Source organism: Momordica charantia, assembly GCF_013281855.1.
Source record: "Momordica charantia cultivar OHB3-1 chromosome 9 unlocalized genomic scaffold, Mcharantia_2.0 BLBB01000009.1, whole genome shotgun sequence".
NCBI classification, from domain to species: domain Eukaryota; kingdom Viridiplantae; phylum Streptophyta; class Magnoliopsida; order Cucurbitales; family Cucurbitaceae; genus Momordica; species Momordica charantia.
This window is the reverse complement of record NW_028275167.1, coordinates 12,924,627-12,942,454: the sequence shown is the minus strand read 5'-3', so window position 1 is coordinate 12,942,454 and position 17,828 is coordinate 12,924,627. Positions and strand designations below refer to the sequence as shown.

The 17,828-nt window shown below is 43.0% G+C and overlaps 1 non-coding gene across 1 annotated transcript; it reads right to left on the bottom strand.

Moving 5' to 3' along the window:
- Nucleotides 1-16,244: 16,244 nt before the first annotated feature.
- TRNAF-GAA (transfer RNA phenylalanine (anticodon GAA)) lies at nucleotides 16,245-16,318 on the bottom strand. Its single transcript has one exon. It is a non-coding gene; the product is annotated as a tRNA-Phe (tRNA).
- Between the last annotated feature and the right edge of the window lie 1,510 nt (nucleotides 16,319-17,828).

Here is a 17,828-nt window from a genome sequence, read left to right as displayed (position 1 = left end):
CAAAGATCGTATCTCTTGTACGAAATGAAAAACAATCCTTAACTATTTACTTTCACAATTTCTCTAGGTTTGATGGTATTCTATTACTTAAGCATCTAGCATGTCATCATCAGAATTACAAACTAAAACCTCTGATTAGGAACCATCGTCTTTACGAGATAGTAGTATATTCTGATACAAAGAATCTATTCCGCTTACGAGACTCCTTGAATCTTCTCCCCGGCAAACTTAGCTCACTAGCTAAGAATCTTTGCCCTGAACTAGGCCTGAAAGGTGAAATCCCTTATGATATTATTAATTTTGATTATCTGACTACTGATAAGGATTATCTTTTCAATGAGAAAAAGGAGAAAATAGATATAAATTGTAAGGAGAAGAGACATAGGGAATTGTTATTGTATATGAAGCAGGACATCCTTCTGCTTGGTGGTGTAATGCAAAAAGCTCAAGAGATCTATTGGAATCTCTATAAGGTGGACATAGAAAGTAAAATTACCCTTTCTTCTCTAGCTCTTTGTATCTTTCGTATGAGAAATTCTACGATGATGTAAATTGGCCTATCCATATCCCAAATAGGAATGAGGATGAATTTATCAGGAGTGGTTACTACGGTGGTCATACAGATACATACATTCCATATGGGGAGAACCTGTACTACTACGATGTGAACTCTCTCTATCCCTTTGTAATGAAGGAATTTCCAATGCCTGGCGGAAAACCTGTCTGGCATAGTAATATGGTGGGTAAGGAGTTAGATGATAGCGTCTTTGGCTTTATTAAAGCATATGTGGAATGTCCGAAGACTCTGAAGAGGCCTTTTCTACCCTATCGAGACAAGAATAACACTATAATCTTTCCACCGGTAAATTTATTGGAGTGTATTATAGTGAGGAGTTAAAGTTTGCTAGAAGACTAGGCTACAAAGTTCTCCCAATCAATGGATATCTCTTTGAGAAGATGGAAAGCCCTTTCAAGAGCTTTGTTAGCACTCTCTTTGAGAGCAGGGTTTCTGCTAGGAAAGAGGGTAATGAGTCCTTGTCCTATGTGTACAAGACCCTTATGAATTCTCTATACGGTAGATTCGGTATTAACCCAAAAAGCTCACTAACCGAGATCTGCGATGAGAATCGATACAAACATTTGTTCAGGAATAATGAGATCATATACATTGATATGCTTTGCAATAACATCTACATCGTTACCTATTTTAGCAATACCGAAAATACCCAAATGGATTTGTGGAACCCACCGAAGAATTCCGCTGTTCAACTAGCTGCGGCTATCACTGCATCAGCTCGGATCCATATGTACCCCTTTATATCCAAAGATGACTGCTACTACACGGACACTGACTCAGTTGTGCTTGGTCATCCACTACCAAAAGATGTGATTTCTTCTTCTGTCTTAGGAATGTTTAAGCTAGAGGACAGAATAATGAAAGGATATTTTTTAGCCCCTAAATCCTATAAGTACATACCAATTGAAGGAGGTAAAGTAGTTCTCAAGTACAAGGGACCTGCAAAAGACCAGGTATATCCTGAATGGTTTGAGTCACAGTACGCTGACCCATCTCGTACAGAAAAGGTACTGGTTACATCAAACTTCAAGGTTGATTGGCACACTCTTGAGATCAGAAAGAATAATACATTTGTGAAGATAGGAATTAACCAGGAGAACAAAAGGATTCCTGTATATCAGGATACAATATGGGTAGATACAGAACCAATCGAGGTCATAGACTTATCAAGCCTAAATAACGTTAGCAGAAAAATAATGGAATCACTATGGAACGAAACCAATCAACTACAGAATGAGAATATGATTCTCAAAGAACAATTAGTAGAACAAAGAATGAAAGCATACAACAGAGAGGTTAATGTAGAGAATATTACGAGATTATCTAAAGAAGATGAAGGAACTGAACCACCTATAGAGCAGAAACCTAAAAAGACAGATGATCTGAATAACATCCATCCTTATAACTACAAACCTTTACCAGAACCACCTCCTGATTGACTGACGGGACAGATAGGATTTCATCTAGGGATAGACAGAAGCAACTGACATAGTGACCGAGGAGTCAATAAGACACTTTACTGTAAAGGACGTATTTATTGTTCAGCTTCCTCTGAAAACATATCCTGAAAGTTCTAGAATCATCTTTGGACCTTAATCAAGAAAATGGGATAATCAAGAACAGCAACAGAGACTCCGGTACCGTAGAAGATACCTATCGGTCAAAAGAGGATAGATGCTATTCTCTTTCCATTATAAGGAGTCTACCATCTTCGGTAAGACTAATTAGACCTCCTTGAAGACTAGGGATAGGATTATCTCCCGGTCCAATAGAGACTATTTTTCCTTTCAAATTGAGACTATCAAAACAAAAAGTGAAAAAAGTAATAATTCACACAAAGACTCTTTCTGGGAAGTGGTTACTAGAACTTCATGAGCATACCTAGTATACGAGAAGGCTGGAAATACCTGATGAAATTGATTATCCAATTCTATTAAAGCAAAATTGAGAAGTATATCTGTTAGAAATCCAAAGGGTGGAATAATATCATCCATTATATAGAAATAATCCTCCCCCTCATGAATAATCTTATTATATAGATATTCTTTCAATAATTGATTTATATAAGTATTTGATACTATTGGTTCAAGCTTAGTCAAAAGATTTTTTTTATTGATTCTTCTAAGTGAGTTCATCATATCTAACTTATAACCCTTGAGATAGGCACTTCTATCGAAGAACAAATATGTACATAATAATCTTTTAGTCTTAATTTGAAGCCAAGGAAGACGAATTAAGAAGATTCAATTTTATAATTCTAGTATTTAACATTCCGCCAAGCGCCATAAGAACAAGTCTATCTTCGGGAATTGGAGATAAAATACCGTAGTAGATAATGGAATCATCTAGCAGCATATGCATAAGATAATAATAACAGTTGTTTTTTTTCATTTATATGAGCTATTTGCTTAAAGAATTTAAGTTTAAATGGGGAAAGAGTATATTTTCCTGTCCTTATTTGATGTTGAATCTCCCTCATTCTTGAGACTGTCAACTCTGAAAAGATATCAGTTAGACCATTGTAATATTTTTCAATAGATAATGCAAGCTCTTCTAACGAACACTGTGGATTAATACAACTGTAAGATCTTGTAATTATGCCATATTTCATATTCATAATCATGTTTCGATTGGAGAAATACCTACTGAAATTAAGACTACTATTACCAAACCTAAGGTTATACCCAAAAGCAGATTAGAGTTATTATTAGATATAGCTATTTTGATATCCTGAAATGGTTTCTCTGAAGTATAGGCTGTTGACAGTGCTGATATAGTATTTTCTTGGTTTTCCATCAATGTCATCTTTGAAAATCCTGGGTGAACATAAGAATCCGGATTGTAAAAGAATTGTTCATAATTCTCTATTGGTGAGAACAAGGATATTACAGAATCATCTAATAAAGGAGGAATGTTACCATCTCCGGGAACAAAACCATACCATACTGTACAACCTACGCCAATTTGTGCCAATACCAAGAAACGACCATAAAATCCTGAATTATAAGTTATAGCTTCAAGCAAAACACGATTCATGAGCAAAGAGCCTTTGCATGTATTGATGAGAACCCCTCAAACTTGAGGTACCACGATTGGTAAGACTATCTTTTGCTAACGTTAGACCTAGCTGATCTCTTAACCCTTTTAATCCATCTAAGGTCTCAGGTAATCTCAGATTTTTTAATAGAAAATCACTTTGACCGGGCATAAATCGAAAGCCTAATGATAAAATATAACTAGTTGAATTAGAAGTTAGATCCGTTACTGTCTTGGGGATATCAATAAATGGTAATTTTGTAAGATCCATAACTTGACGCGTAAACTGCGAATGCTTCATTGATTTAAATCTTTCCATAATTCTGCTAGTCGATGAATACATTATATTAGGTTTAGAAACTAATGAGATATTACTAGATGGATTACTACTACTAGATGGTTTACTACTACTAGGACTATGAATATTAGAACTCTGATCATTCAGACTGAGATTTTTCATTTTATGAACGATATCGAAAACTTCCAAATTATCAACAGCTGCTACTGCTTTAAAGAAAGATTACGGTGAAACATTGTGTTTATTTTGAAATAATCGTTAGAGTGAAATATTTAGGGATTTTGACATCTACAGTAATCCTGAAGGTAGGAATAATCCTATTCATCTTTTCTACTTTCGATGCTGTCTGACCCTGGTATAGTTCTGTCCATTATCCTTTCAGTTTTTTTCCAATATAACCTTCCTGTAATGGGCGTACTTCCCCTTACTTTAAGTTAGCTGGATCACCTTATAGGAATGGCCCCCTATATACAACACAACAACTATGAGAGGTCACTGGCAAGGCTATGCGCACAGTAACATACAGCTGAAGAACGGCTTCTGAATATTTCAGATGGGATTTCTTTTTTGCCACTACCCTGTATATAGAGTTATACCCTGTAAAAGTGTTTACAGTCTAAGACATTCTATCTCCTCTATAGAGACACTGATATGTTGGGGTAGTTCCCCTTTGTTTGTGCGAATGAGTAGGTTTTTCCATGTCATCTACCATTCTTTCTGCAGCAATGATCGCAGAAGCCAAATCCGGTACATTTTGCCAACGAAGTTCTTGTCTAGCCCAAGGCTGAAGACCGTTCGGGAAGAAAGCCTTCCTTCCCTTCTTTAAGTTAAGGCTTTAAGGCTGCAAACACTGAACTCTCTTTTCCCTCTTCAGGCACTACAGAGTCTCCGCCTCAACAGATCTCCGACAACTCACCTCGACTCCAGAATGGTGGCTTAAGGAAGCAAGGAGGCTCGCGGAACACAGTAACATAATGCGACAGATAGCTAGACATACAACAGGAAAACTAAACTAAGAAGATGGATAGACGGTTGTGAGAAGAGATCACTACTCTACTGATGCTGCTATACAGACCACAAGAACAACAGCTACTGCGCTACGCTCATTCCTAATCGATTTGTACCATACCAACATGCAAGGAGGATGTATAGCTGATTGACTTAGAATACCAAAAAAAGTTGGGGCTTCAAAGCTTTTAGTGGAGGAGGAGCACCCGTAGTCCTCTTGATATATACGCATCGCATGGGGCTCCCTCAAAAGGAACTACCTACCCCCGAAAGAATACATGACGAAGTCAACTACCCCTCACTACAACATAGTTTCTACGACATTACATGGTAGTTGGTACTCCCGGAACGGTCCGGGCCTTCCTCTATTCGCTTTGCTCATAGCGGACCGGTATTGAACAAGTGAAAACAAGGTTCGCCTCTTAGCAATACAGCGCAGCGCCTACTTGCTAACAGCTTTCGGGCCTACTGTCCTACGTATGCTTCCCTCTCCCGCTCTTCAAGCCTAAAAACGCTCTCGGAATTAAGCACCTTTCCAATGCCTAATGCAGCTCTAGCTGATGCGATAGTTGCTGCTCCTTAATGCACTACCCTGACTTGGCACTTGACTTATCCTGCCTTCGAGACAGAGTGATGGTGCCTCCCCCTCATGAGCAGCCAGCCCTTACCTGCCTTGAACTACAGGAGCGGTCTTGCATACACACATATGTAAATCAGGCCTTTTATCGAGAGTTCTTCTAGGCCTTAGTCAAAGAATTTACTAAATACTAGAGTGCTGCTACAGGGAATGCTACCTTGACTCTGCTACTTCTAACGCTCGAACTGTCCGAGCTCCTGCAAGAGGATTAGCTCAAGGAAAAGCACTTGAAGTAACGGATGAGCGCCCTAGCGCATAAGGACTAGACTTTGATAAAGTGGAATTCAAGTCGATATTGAAATCCTACACCCTCAAAGAAAGCCTTTTTCGATAGTTGTTAGAGGTGAACTAGTTCCTATCTGATCTTTTTCAGAGGCCTGTAGCAACAAGAAAAGGAGGCATAGAGAGAAGGCTCTCGAGAGGCTAACAGAAGAGCCTGGTGAGCTACCAACTAGCATAGAGCAGAGCTAGTATCCATATTTTAATCTTTAACTAGAGGAAGGAAATCGATTAAAGCCAGATTACCGCCTATGGTACACTAAGAATTTCATACTACATGAGGGATACTCTAAAATAGTAAAGAAAGTCCCACTCATTCCTGAAAGAAAGTAAGAAAGATCACGAGCTTCTGTAGGCTTAAAAAAGAACGAGAGTTGTGACAGGTGATGAACATCAATGAGATGACTTGAACTGGCCTTCTGTTGAAAGTCAAATTGCCATAGATCGCGATTCTTCGTCTGATCTTCTTGTGTATTCATCATTGCATCCTTTTCTTTTGTTTCGGCCGAGACTTTTCGACTCTTGATGTGAAGATGCAAGACTTTATGAGTAAATCAGCGAGAATTAGGTATGTGCGCTACGCTGACGATATAGCTTTTGCTATGTTGGAAGGAGCCAACTCAGAAATGGTAAGCCAAGGGTTCAAGCAATTCTTTAATGAGGCTTTGACGGAGCTCAAACTGGAAGCAACTAGTTTGGAGCTCGTTCGAGGAATAAGCAAGCCATGCTCTACCTTAGTTCTCGGAGTCCTAATATCAATTCGTCCGGACAGAAACTTGGAGTTAAGGGCACCCGGTTCAAAAAAAAATGTTTCAATCAATCGACAACGACATAAGGAAGATACAAGGCAAAGGCGTAAAACAAAATGTGAGCGCTCCTTCCCCTCGTATTCCAGTATCTCGCTTTCTTTTCGTGTTGTTGCAATGCTAAAGAGGTACTAGCTTTTCTACAGAATTCGTACATGAAAAAGTACAAGTTGTATCTTCAACTACATAAGAAGATAAAGCCCAAGGGGAAAGGCGAAACCGAAAACCTCCTCAACTTTGGAAGTCTCAATACGCGCTAAAAGCATTTCCAACTAAAATTGCGTAAGATAAGAAAGGAATTCATTGACTTCGAACAACAAAAAGGGGTCAATGAGCACTAACTCTGACTTTTTTGTTTTGAAAGGAATGCTGCTGTTAAAAACGGAGGCGGAATTACAGTGAAGAAAAAGTCTCATGCAGGATAGCTGCCGCTAACAAAATTCACACAATTTTCGTATAGAAACAACAGCAGCAGTACGGCTTTTAGAAGGCTCTCTCCTCTCTTCTATTACTTGTTTGAGTTCCCCTCTCTCCCATCCTCTTTTCAAGTCCCACTCTTTTCCCGGTTAACAACGGCAGACCCTCTACAATAGAGCCCCAGGGTAAAAGAACATTTTCGTAAAGAGAAGCTCCGAAAACTGGCAACCTATGCCCTCATTCCATTCTTTTTTATTGTAGTTTTCTTCTGGGCTTCATCCCGTCCGTTCCATTACATCTAGTGCGTGTCATACTTCTTTTTTGGTATAAGCCGTTAAAAAAAAAAGGCTCTTCAACAACTCTCATCTTTGGATGTAGGTTGTTTAGGGGATCTGGCGTGGGTGGATAGTAGGTTGGATTCTTTCCATTTTCATCGAAACCGAAGCCATGCCACTTTTCAATATGATGAACCCCGACCCTATTCAAACTCGAGAATTTGGGTGACCGGTACCTCTTGACCCATATCAACAACAAACGCAGGCATCCCCTTCTCCTTCAGAGGTTGTTCAAGAATACCCACAGGACCTTCTCTGGGATGAACTCGAAAAACAAGAAAAAACAAAAGGGAGGAGGAGGAGCGCGATCTCATGACCTCGAGACAGTTTCGCGCCACAGAGCGGACCCTGGAGGAGTTCGACCACAGGGTCAAAATGAGAAAAGAGAGACCAACTCGTGAGGACTAGAAAGATTCCGGTGCACGAGCCAGAGGACGTGAGCCGCGCAATAGATATACTTTTTTTGGTGGAACGGGTGGGGATCTTAAATTCCTCGCTCGTAAACTGGCCTCCATTGAAAATGAGAACTCCCGGTTCTGGATGGAATTGGAAAACCAGTTCCAACAACTATTTCCACCCACGGAGGTTCATGTAGGTGGAGGCCAGACCGCTTGGTTCGAGGACCCGTTGGTCAAAGGAAAGGGGAGGTCCTGATGCCGGGACGGAGCCGTATGACAGGAGAGTGTATACTCTTGAACTCCGGGAGCGAGACCCTAAAAAAAGTTAAAGAAGCTATGAATGAAGAGTGGTAAACTCTGAAAAGAAAGATGGAAAGAGGGGAGTTGGCTGATAAAGATGGACAGTCACGATTGCGTAATATCAATTTATCGGCCTCGTCATCGAAAGCGGCTTCCAATTGCTCGGAAATTCTAAGCTATATGGGGGGCTTGGATGGTGAGCAAAAACAATTGATCAAGAAGTTGGTCAACTTTCGCATGAAAGAAGGTAAAAGAACGAGAGTTCGTGCTATTGTTTATCAAACTTTTCATCGCCCAGCTCAAACTGAACGCGATGTAATCAAACTTATGGTTGACGCCGTAGAGAATATAAAGCCCATATGCGAAGTAGAAAAAGTAGGAGTAGCAGGTACTATTTATGATGTCCCTGGGATTGTAGCCAGGGATCGTCAACAAACCTTAGCTATTCGTTGGATCCTTGAAGCAGCTTTCAAACGACGTATAAGCTACAGGATAAGCTTAGAGAAATGTTCATTTGCTGAGATACTGGATGCTTACCGAAAGAGGGGAATTGCACGTAAGAAAAGGGAGAATCTTCATAGACTGGCTTCCACCAATCGAAGTTTCGCGCATTTCAGATGGTGGTAAAGTGAGACCACATAAGGAGCTCTTCCTCATTCAGTCAGATTATTCAGTAAGATATGGTATGGTTTGACCCTTTTTCTTTTTCTTTTCATCTTCATATAGAAAGCCAGCCTTCCTCATACTCCTCCCTTCATTCATTGAGTTGGAGGAATCCATAGGAGGCCCGCCCGTTATGCATTGCATGAAAGAACCTTTCTTTGTATGACTTCTCTTTTGCCTCAGGTCGAATGAATACGAAAGGGAGATCAATCAAAAAATAGGCCATGAATGAAGAAGTAGTGGGCCTTTCACCCTCTTTCTAGTGACTCGGGGAGCTGATCTGATAAATGCACTTCAAAGGGAGGGAAGCTAGGTTTCCCATGTTGGTATGGCCGGGCATAAAAGATTGTTAAGTTAGGTCAAAAAGAAGAGGTAGAGAGAGAGAACAGAACGGAACCGATAGCCCCGAATTATGTCGGAAAAGGCAAGAGAAAGAAAGTAAGGACTCTCTCCGCATACCTCTCATTTGGGCAAAAAAAAAGGCTGTGAAGGTTTGCACCTTTCCTCACTTGAGTAGAAAGCTTTGAAGAAAGGAGGATATCCTGAGCCAAGCACAAGCAGTAAGTAGGTCTCAAAGAGTCATGAAGTTGGATCAAGAAAGAAGGCCGAAAGCCAGGCAGTAAAGCTCACGTTGTCGACACCTCTTGTCCGTCGTGAGTGATTTCTCGTATGTGTAAAGACGGGTAGACCGTCTCATCTCTTTCCTCAAAGTGGTGGATCGAACTTCGATCATGTCACGAGAGTGGATTCAGTTGGTTTCATCGGTCATTCTGCGAACCTGACAGCTATCACTTACTAGTCAATGAAAGTGGGGTCAGTTTCAGTCTTCTTCGGAGCTTTCAAGTCAAAGAGTGTCATGTACTTGCTTATGGAATTATTGCTTCAAAGAATCATCCTCAAGAATTACAACATTGGCTTCTTGCTTATCAAAGGCTCCGGCCTTTATCAAACCAAAAGAACAATCTAATGATTGACAGCTTGCATCAGTGTTTAAGCTTGTTCCCTGGAGTTTGATCCCCAAGAAAGAGGGAAATGGCTGTGATTCAATATGAAAAGGCCAGCACTCACTCTTCAGAAAATATCGAGATGCATGTAATAATCAAGGTTTTTATTCCAGAGTCAGATTGGGGAGACAACTCCTTCAAGGCTTTGACTTACATTCCGAGGAAGACTTTCCCAGCAACAGAAGAAAAGATTGCGAGGTACTTCTACCGCATCAAAAAGGTACCTTCGAGCTCAGCTTTGTCATCTAGCTCGGGCTGTTCAAAAAGAAAAAGAGGTTCCAACTAAGAAGAACCGAACCTGAAGGGGAGCCACATAAAAAGAGATTATAAACAAAATGTGAGCTGCAGTCGAACTCGTTGCAAGAAAAGGTAGTTGAATGTGTTAGGCGAAGAGAATATAGCACGTAGAAGCAACTAGAGTCGGCAGTTCGACGGCTTAATGCTTGCCAGAGATAGTTCTATAGCCCTTAGGATAAAGACATGAGCATAGGATTTCAGAGGAGCCCAAAGGCGGAGGTTTCACGATCCGATCTCTCACTTGAAGAAAGATAGCCTAGCTCTAGAAAAAGGATGCAATGATGAGAAAGTTCTTTTTTCATTGTAACGCTAAGGTGGACAAGACCTTACAACTAGAAAAAGGGGCAAAATCACAAGTTATCTTTAGAAATTGGGATCTCCTTGATGATCCTCCTTTCATCACAGAGGGGCAGAAGATGAGTTGGGAGTTTCATCGAGATTACTATCACTCGTCCTAACCTCTCATATGTTGTGGGGATTGGTTGTCAATGTATGTTATGCTATCTCCGCAGAAGTTAAATTTGGATGAACTAAAAAAGATCCTCAGGTATATAAAGAAAGACCCACCCTAAAAAAAAGGCATTCTTTATCGGTAAGCAAAAGGATCCTTGCTTCGGGCAACTTAGGGCCTATTCAGATGCAGCCCCTACCTCTTAAAGCTGAAGGAAGGTATTAATGCTGGCTTTCTCTCTGATAGAAAATCAACCATAGGCAAATTGATTCCCTGGAAAAGCAAAAAGAAAGGGGACTTCTTCTTCCCAGCCAGAAGCAAGCATAGCTTAGGCATAGGATTCCACATCCGTATCAGAAGTGCAAAAAAAAATTATTCGCACACCCCCCTGAATTAAAAAAAAAGAAGATGAGGCTTTTGCTATGCCACCAGAATTGTGTAGTTAGAGTTATCCCCTTACACTGGGAGTGCTGCTCAAGCGCACAGGTCTGGATCTTGAATCAGATGATGAATTCTCTTCTGGAAAAGGAACTACAACCTATGCCCACTAAAACCCACCGCCCTTATACCGCGCCGTGCATATAGAAAGAAAGAATAGACTCTATTCCCCAAAAAAGGTTATACTAAGTTCAATTCCTTAGCTATTTCGTTTGGTCTTCTTTCCATTCCTCTAGAAGGGTATTGGAATCAAAAAGAGGGCCTAATGCGCCCGGAACTATGGCACCGAAACGGGTCTGCGGGCCGGCAACCCGACCAGCTAAGAGCAACTCCAAGCTTGAGGAAGAATACGATATCACTAAAGCAACCGTCGAAATGAAAGCAAGGCCTAATTGCTTGCTGCACTTCGCGCGCAGGAACGGATCTTAGCCAATGACCGGCTTAGGCTTTCGCGAGAGCACCTGTAGGCGCGCGTAGGTGGGTTCTCCCCTATTTTCGGGCTGCTAAACGTGGGTCTAAGCACGGGAAATGAGCCATGCAAGAGACCGTTAAGCAGAGCCTTGTCGGAACATCGGGTTGCCTAAATTGTCGGATGATGCTATGCGGGGTCGATGCTTGCATACGCACAGAGCTGCTATGCGTCGGATATGTTGGCTTATCGAGTTGGTTGCTTTTTCGGTATGAGGGCTCAGTAAGACTTGGGCATGACAAGAGTGTCAGCCAAGTTCTAAGGCATTACATGCCTTAGCGCAGGAAGAGATGCCTTGCGCTGCGTGGAACCATGTTCCTTTATTCATGCGGCGGAAGCTAGCGACAAAAGATAAGGCCAGCACAGTAGATGTCTTTACGGGACGGACGTGTTTGAGACTTAGTCTAGGATCCTTGTCTCCCAGGTTGGGGCCGGCGCTATGCAGACGGATGGTGAGCCTGAATTTCCTCTCATAGCTGCCTGTGCTATACCCATATCTCGATGGTCTCCAACTTATAGCTCAGTTGAGTTCAGTAGTTGCTCAGACGAAAGTCAGCCTAGAAGGAATCTCATTTCCAATTTTTTGGTATAGTTTATCTCAAGTATGGAATTCTCTCCACTTGCACGCTTACTAGATAGGCTAGCTTTGGTGCTTTTAGTGCTCTACTTGCAAACAAAAAGGGGAGGGACTTTTTCTTGCCTGCTTCTGGCGGTTTATCTCTTCACGAGTCGTCGGCTCTAGTCTAGACTTTCCCACCCAAGGAAGTTCTTGGAAAGCCTTTAGAGCGGGCAGCACAAACCCTTTCTTTTAGTCGGGCAAGGATGAACATTTTATGCTGTAGCAGTTTTTGGCTTTTTGTTCTTTGGTCATTTCCGGTAACCTGGTCGATCTACTTCACCTTTTCCAGAAGGGAGTTTCGAAGGGCGGTAACCTTAGCCCAGAACTCGATCTACGGCCCCCTCAAGGTTAGGGGCACTCAAAAGCGCCGTTGCCAACGGTGCAATCTATGGTGCCTCCAAGGCATCCCGCCCCCTTCCAAGTGATTCAAATCAAATAAGGCAAGTCAGAATCACCAACCAAATCGGAAACTCAATCCTAAACTTCGGAGTGGAAGATAGCAGAAGGCGAGTTTTTTGGATGTTGGCAAACGGGCATGAGAAGGAGCATCGTTCCCTGCTGGAGATCCTTTACTAAAACCCTGGAAAGCCACCTCTTCTTCGTTTTGCTTTTCTGTCTAAGGCTCTTTTGGAGTGGAATGAATTCAGCTAATGTGCACAGAGTTTAGATGAAATCTGGGTTGACCTTAAGGCTGCTGTCTCTCATGCCACTGCGGAATTGGGGGTTCGCAACAACTTTGACAAATTTCTGCAAGAGCTGGCAGATCATCCACTCTTCCCTGAAGCAAAGCAGGTTAACATTGAAAAGTTGCGTCAAGTGCCTAGGTTTGTAGAAAAAAAAATTAATTAGAAGATGAGTTCCGCAGCAATAGCTTTGAAGATGGTAGCCAACACTAGGATTTGGGAAGGATATACATAAGAGTGAGTGTGAGGAGAAAGAGCCTTCCCATTTGCTGTTCTAGACCCAGGAAGACTTGCCTTTTCCGCTATCACTTCCGTCATAGAGCTCCGACAGGAGACCTATGAATGCCTTGGCTCTAAGCCGTACGTACCACCGTTCAATGCCGTATTCCGCCGCGCAGAAACTTTTTCTTGTTCTATGGCGTGCTTTTTTTTGAGCCGCATTCATTGCTTTGAGGGATTGGTTGTGAGCAAGGAAGCGTTGAGTTGGGCGCGTAAGGTGTTGGGTGGTGGGTTTTCGATGGATACAGCTTTGATTGCTTTTCACCAGTTTATATAATGAATATTTGTTTATACCCCATTGACATTGATAATTGTAGACAGATGGATAGTGTGCATTGATGGATAGCAATGGTAGTGAAGAGCTTTCCTTTCCTAGGGCCAACCTAGAAAGAAAGATGGTCTCTTTCTTCCTTCTCCTATTCCTGTCCTTCCTGCTGCAGTTGATGGAGAAGCATTGAGCAAGGCAAGGAGTCAAGACATTGTTAGCTAAAATCTCTGCCCTTAGTATCTTCCTCCGCTCTGCATAGCAGTGCATTGAGGGAGCTGCAGTGGAGTTAGTAAAGGTATATGCTGGGCAGTTACAAGGCAATACCACTAGGGAAGCTGATCAAGCATATGTTTTTGACGATCGATAAAGAGGGGTTGCTAATGATGAAATATACGAAAAAGGGCCTCGAGGTATCCCGGAACCGTTCCTCCCTCACAGGACGAGCGAAACCTGTACAGTAGTTGCCGATTGACTTGGTATTCTCGACGAAGCCTATATATATACCCACATAAAGTGGAGAGACCCCTTAAAGCAACAAGCGAGAATGGCTAGGTTGATAGCTGGGTTAAAGAAAAGGCGAGTATGAAAAGACGTATCGCATAACCGTCCCTGTAAGCTGCCTCATTGTTTCTTGATCTATGAACCGACTTTATGAAAAAATCCGTCTTTCGGCTGAAAAACAGTGTGACTGTTGGGTCTGGATAAGCAGGACCTCTTGGTTCGAGGGAAACGGAGATGTTGGCTAAGAAAGCTAAGCAGGCAAGTACAAGACGGACAAAATGCACATACAAATTGGCATGATCCCTCTCCCTCTCTCTTTGGCTAGTTGGCTAGTTGCGCGATAAGCGGGAAAGCATACCAGGCAGGGAAAGAAAGGCTCTCGATCTCCTGTAAGGCCAACCCTCAACGGCGAGCTCACCAGGCAATGCTATAAGTCCGATAGAAGTCCAAGGTTTCGTCTACTACGGACCAGGAAGCTCTTGGAGGAGCTAACACGAAATGAGAAATACATTCGATTACGGCAACTAATAGATAGCGAACTTTTTGGTAGAAACTGAATGATCCCTTGGCTCGGGCAAGAAAAGGAAAAGGTAGTCGTACTCTTACCTTTTCCTAAGGACGATAGGAAAGTTTGAGCTGAAAGATTGAATCACACCGGGTAAGAAAGGCGGGCTTAGCAGGTTTCTCCAAACGTATAAACCAAAATCAGAAGCAACCGGTCCTGAAGAGGATACCGATACGCATACATTATCGCATGGAAGAACCTAGCTGAACCGGATCAAGGGTCCTAACCGAGTCCTACTGACCTTCTTTGGCTGGCTGGCCCCCGCCCCTTGCAACGAGGGCAACCCGTACGTGCTTTTTCCTTTCGTTTAGCGAGATAGCTTGCCAGCTTTTTCGGCTCATAGCAGCATTATTCAAAGAGGAATCCTCATCCTGAGTCGAGTCCGCATTGCCATACGAATCGACATCGGCCAAACCAAGAGCTCCTATTTTTTCTTTAACGAAAACGGATCTAACAGTTTCGAGAAAACCAACCTCTTTTAAAGAAGGAGTCGCTCTGCCTTGATCACCGTGGACATACGCAGCTCCCGCTTTACCTTCGCCTACCGTGAAAAGGAGAGTTCCCTCACGATAGGCCCTCCCAGCTCCCGAACGTCTTTCTATCAAAGAGAGAGGTACAGAATAGTACAACAAACCAACAACTGCGACAAGAATGGACTGACTCATAAGATGGGCGGTCAGGGAAGCGATTTCATTTGTGTTATCTGCCAAGGAAATGATAAAGGAATTCTGTATACACGGCTGAGAGATGACCGTATTGTTGCACATCCTGAATAAAGTACCGTAGGAAAGCTTCTAACAGAAGCTTTTGAAAATGAAAGCGTGTAGAACTCAGATCCGTCGACTTTCTCTTCGATAAAGTCGTAAACTTCGGATCTTATGTTCCTTTCGTCAAAGGGTGACTGAGAGAGAATTTGGGCCTGGCGTGCATCCGGTTCGGTCAACAATAAGGTACAAAGCGGATTTCAAAAATGGGCTTGAAGTTCCATTATCGTTAGGTCGAAGATCTCTACTAGGTTTAGTGCACTTTGGTAGTTGCGAATGTTGCCGTAATCGAATGTATTTCTCATTCGACATTCTCTCTTACCAAGCTCTCGTACTCGCCAGGGTTGAGGAGGCAGTCCGTGAGCTAATTGGCTTCGAGATTGCGTATACGCGAAAAGAGCTCGCTTTCTACTTTCTACCTCGGCGTTTTGTGCCCGGTTCTGGTTCAGGAAAGGGTCTTATCTCTTTCATTGGAGCACATTGATGCCGAAGGAGTCTTCGGAACCGGTGGAGAGGCTATGATGATTGAAGGCTATTCAAATAGCATGACTGATACCACAAAGAAAGGGGTATCTAAGTCACACCAGTGGAATAGCTTTTTAAGAATAATTCTCTCGATATATGATACCAAAAACCTGCCTTATGACTGATAAGGTAAGGGGTTTCAAAAGAAAAAATAAAATGACAATTCTACGTGTGATAGAAAAAAATGGAGATCTTCTTTTTTTTTCAGTGTGCGCGTTCGCCTGCCTTCCTGACCACGGATAGGCTACGGGGCTTTGCACTTCGGCCCCTGAGAATACCACATCAAGGTGACAGGATTCGAACCTATGGCCCTCTGTACCCAAAACAGATGCGCTGACCAGACTGCGCTGCACCTCGTCTCACCCCCCCGGAGCATATAGATCCACCCAATCGATGAACACTCAAACCAAACTCGCCCATCCTTTTGGGCACAGGGACGCGAGAACCAATCCGAGTAATCAGCAGCTTTTTTTATAAATCTACCTCGCCAAAAAGCCGTCTCGTGCAGGAGCGAAGCTGCTTTACCGAGTTTACGAGGTGAAGGAGCGCTCACATTGTTTTTTGCTTCCTCTTTCATTTTCATTTCCAAATCCGGCTCGCTCCCGGCTACGTGTCCTTTGGACCCTTTGCTTAGAAGTGGATTCGAACCACTGACACAAGGATTTTCAGTCCTTTGCTCTAACCAGCTGAGCTACCTGAACCACTTTCCTAAAGTCTGTTTTCTTCAAAGAATACGCCCTACCTTACCACTTGACTAGTAAGGGAAAAGCCCTTTACTCAAATAAATAGTTAGGGCTTTCTTTTTTCGCTTGTTCGTCAAGCTTTCGAGCAGCTCTTTCAACTGCGTCTAATCTCCCAACATGCTCAAAAACCGAGAGCCGCCCAGGGACTGGACAACCGGAGGGAGCTTGCTTCTCGAAAGAAGATAGGCCGGTCAAACAAAAACAAGGCGCAACGGGCTCTCCCTCCGCTCCTAGTCACTAAGTTGTGCTATTCTGTCCCGGGGGGGGACTCCACCAAGAGGTTCTTTCTCTCACGTAATTTCGCCCGTTCCACTTCTGTGCCGGAGGAAATGGGATTCGAACCCATGATACAATCTTCTTGTATGTCGATTTAGCAAACCAATGCCTTTAGCCACTCAGCCATACCTCCAACTTGTTGATCGGAATTTGAGCCCTTCGGGCTATCTGATCCGATCAACTGCGTAAGCCGTAGCGCGCTAGCGCTAGCGCGCGTACTCTTCCTCGAGATATATGAGCGAGACTCTATACAGATCTATGGATCTCCCCAGCATCAAAGCGAGACTCCATCCAAATCTGCCACTCGTTTGGCGACGCCTTCTTTTCTATGAACACCACCACTGAATGATGAACTTTGCCAGTCTTCGCCTCCGACCCGACCTGGAGAGAACACAGGGTAAGGGCTTTGCCCGCCTGAATAGAATTCATATCTCCTCGTCTGGTCGAGAAGGGAGAAAGCCCGGGGAACAGGACGTGACTCTTCTATTACATTACGGAGGAGTCAATTCTCGTCATGATCGATCCATGTCCTACCGTAGTGCCCGGAGAACCAGGCTTGCTTAGCAACCAAAGCTAGCTTACTAAGGCGAAGGCTCTTTTTGTTGATTGCACTAGTTAGCCAGTCAATCCACCGTTTTCTTGCTTGGTGCGCTAGTGCGCCTGACTTAGTCGTAGGCGTTTTCTTCGCTGGGTTAGATTCCCGATCCACCAACTATCTGAAATGTTGGCAAACAGGGCTTCATCATCCAGAAAGATGGACGGCACTCCAGACCAAACAATACCTGCCAGAGATTGAGCTCGACTCGAGAGATGGAGACATAAAGGTGCGATAAAGTCCTCGGTGGCTGAGTCTCTCGATATTGAGTCGACCCCGCTCCGAGCAAGCATCGAAGGAATTAATCCAATGCTGGTCCGGGTAGGAAGAAAGGAATTGAACCCAGATAAAGCCTGTTACCTGTTGCCGATCCGAAACACTTGATTTTACTTGGATTTAAGATAGCGGTTGGATCCACCTCTAAAATGAATTGAGGTGTTAATTCCCAAAAGGCAAGAAGCCCTAAAGTAAGGAAAGACTCAACATTAATTCGACTGAACTCCTCTCGTTTGAATGAATGAGATCAATAGTCCAATAGCGTAGCATATCAGCCAGCCCCTGGTCTGGTGTTTGCCGAAAGCCCCTTGATGTCCTTGT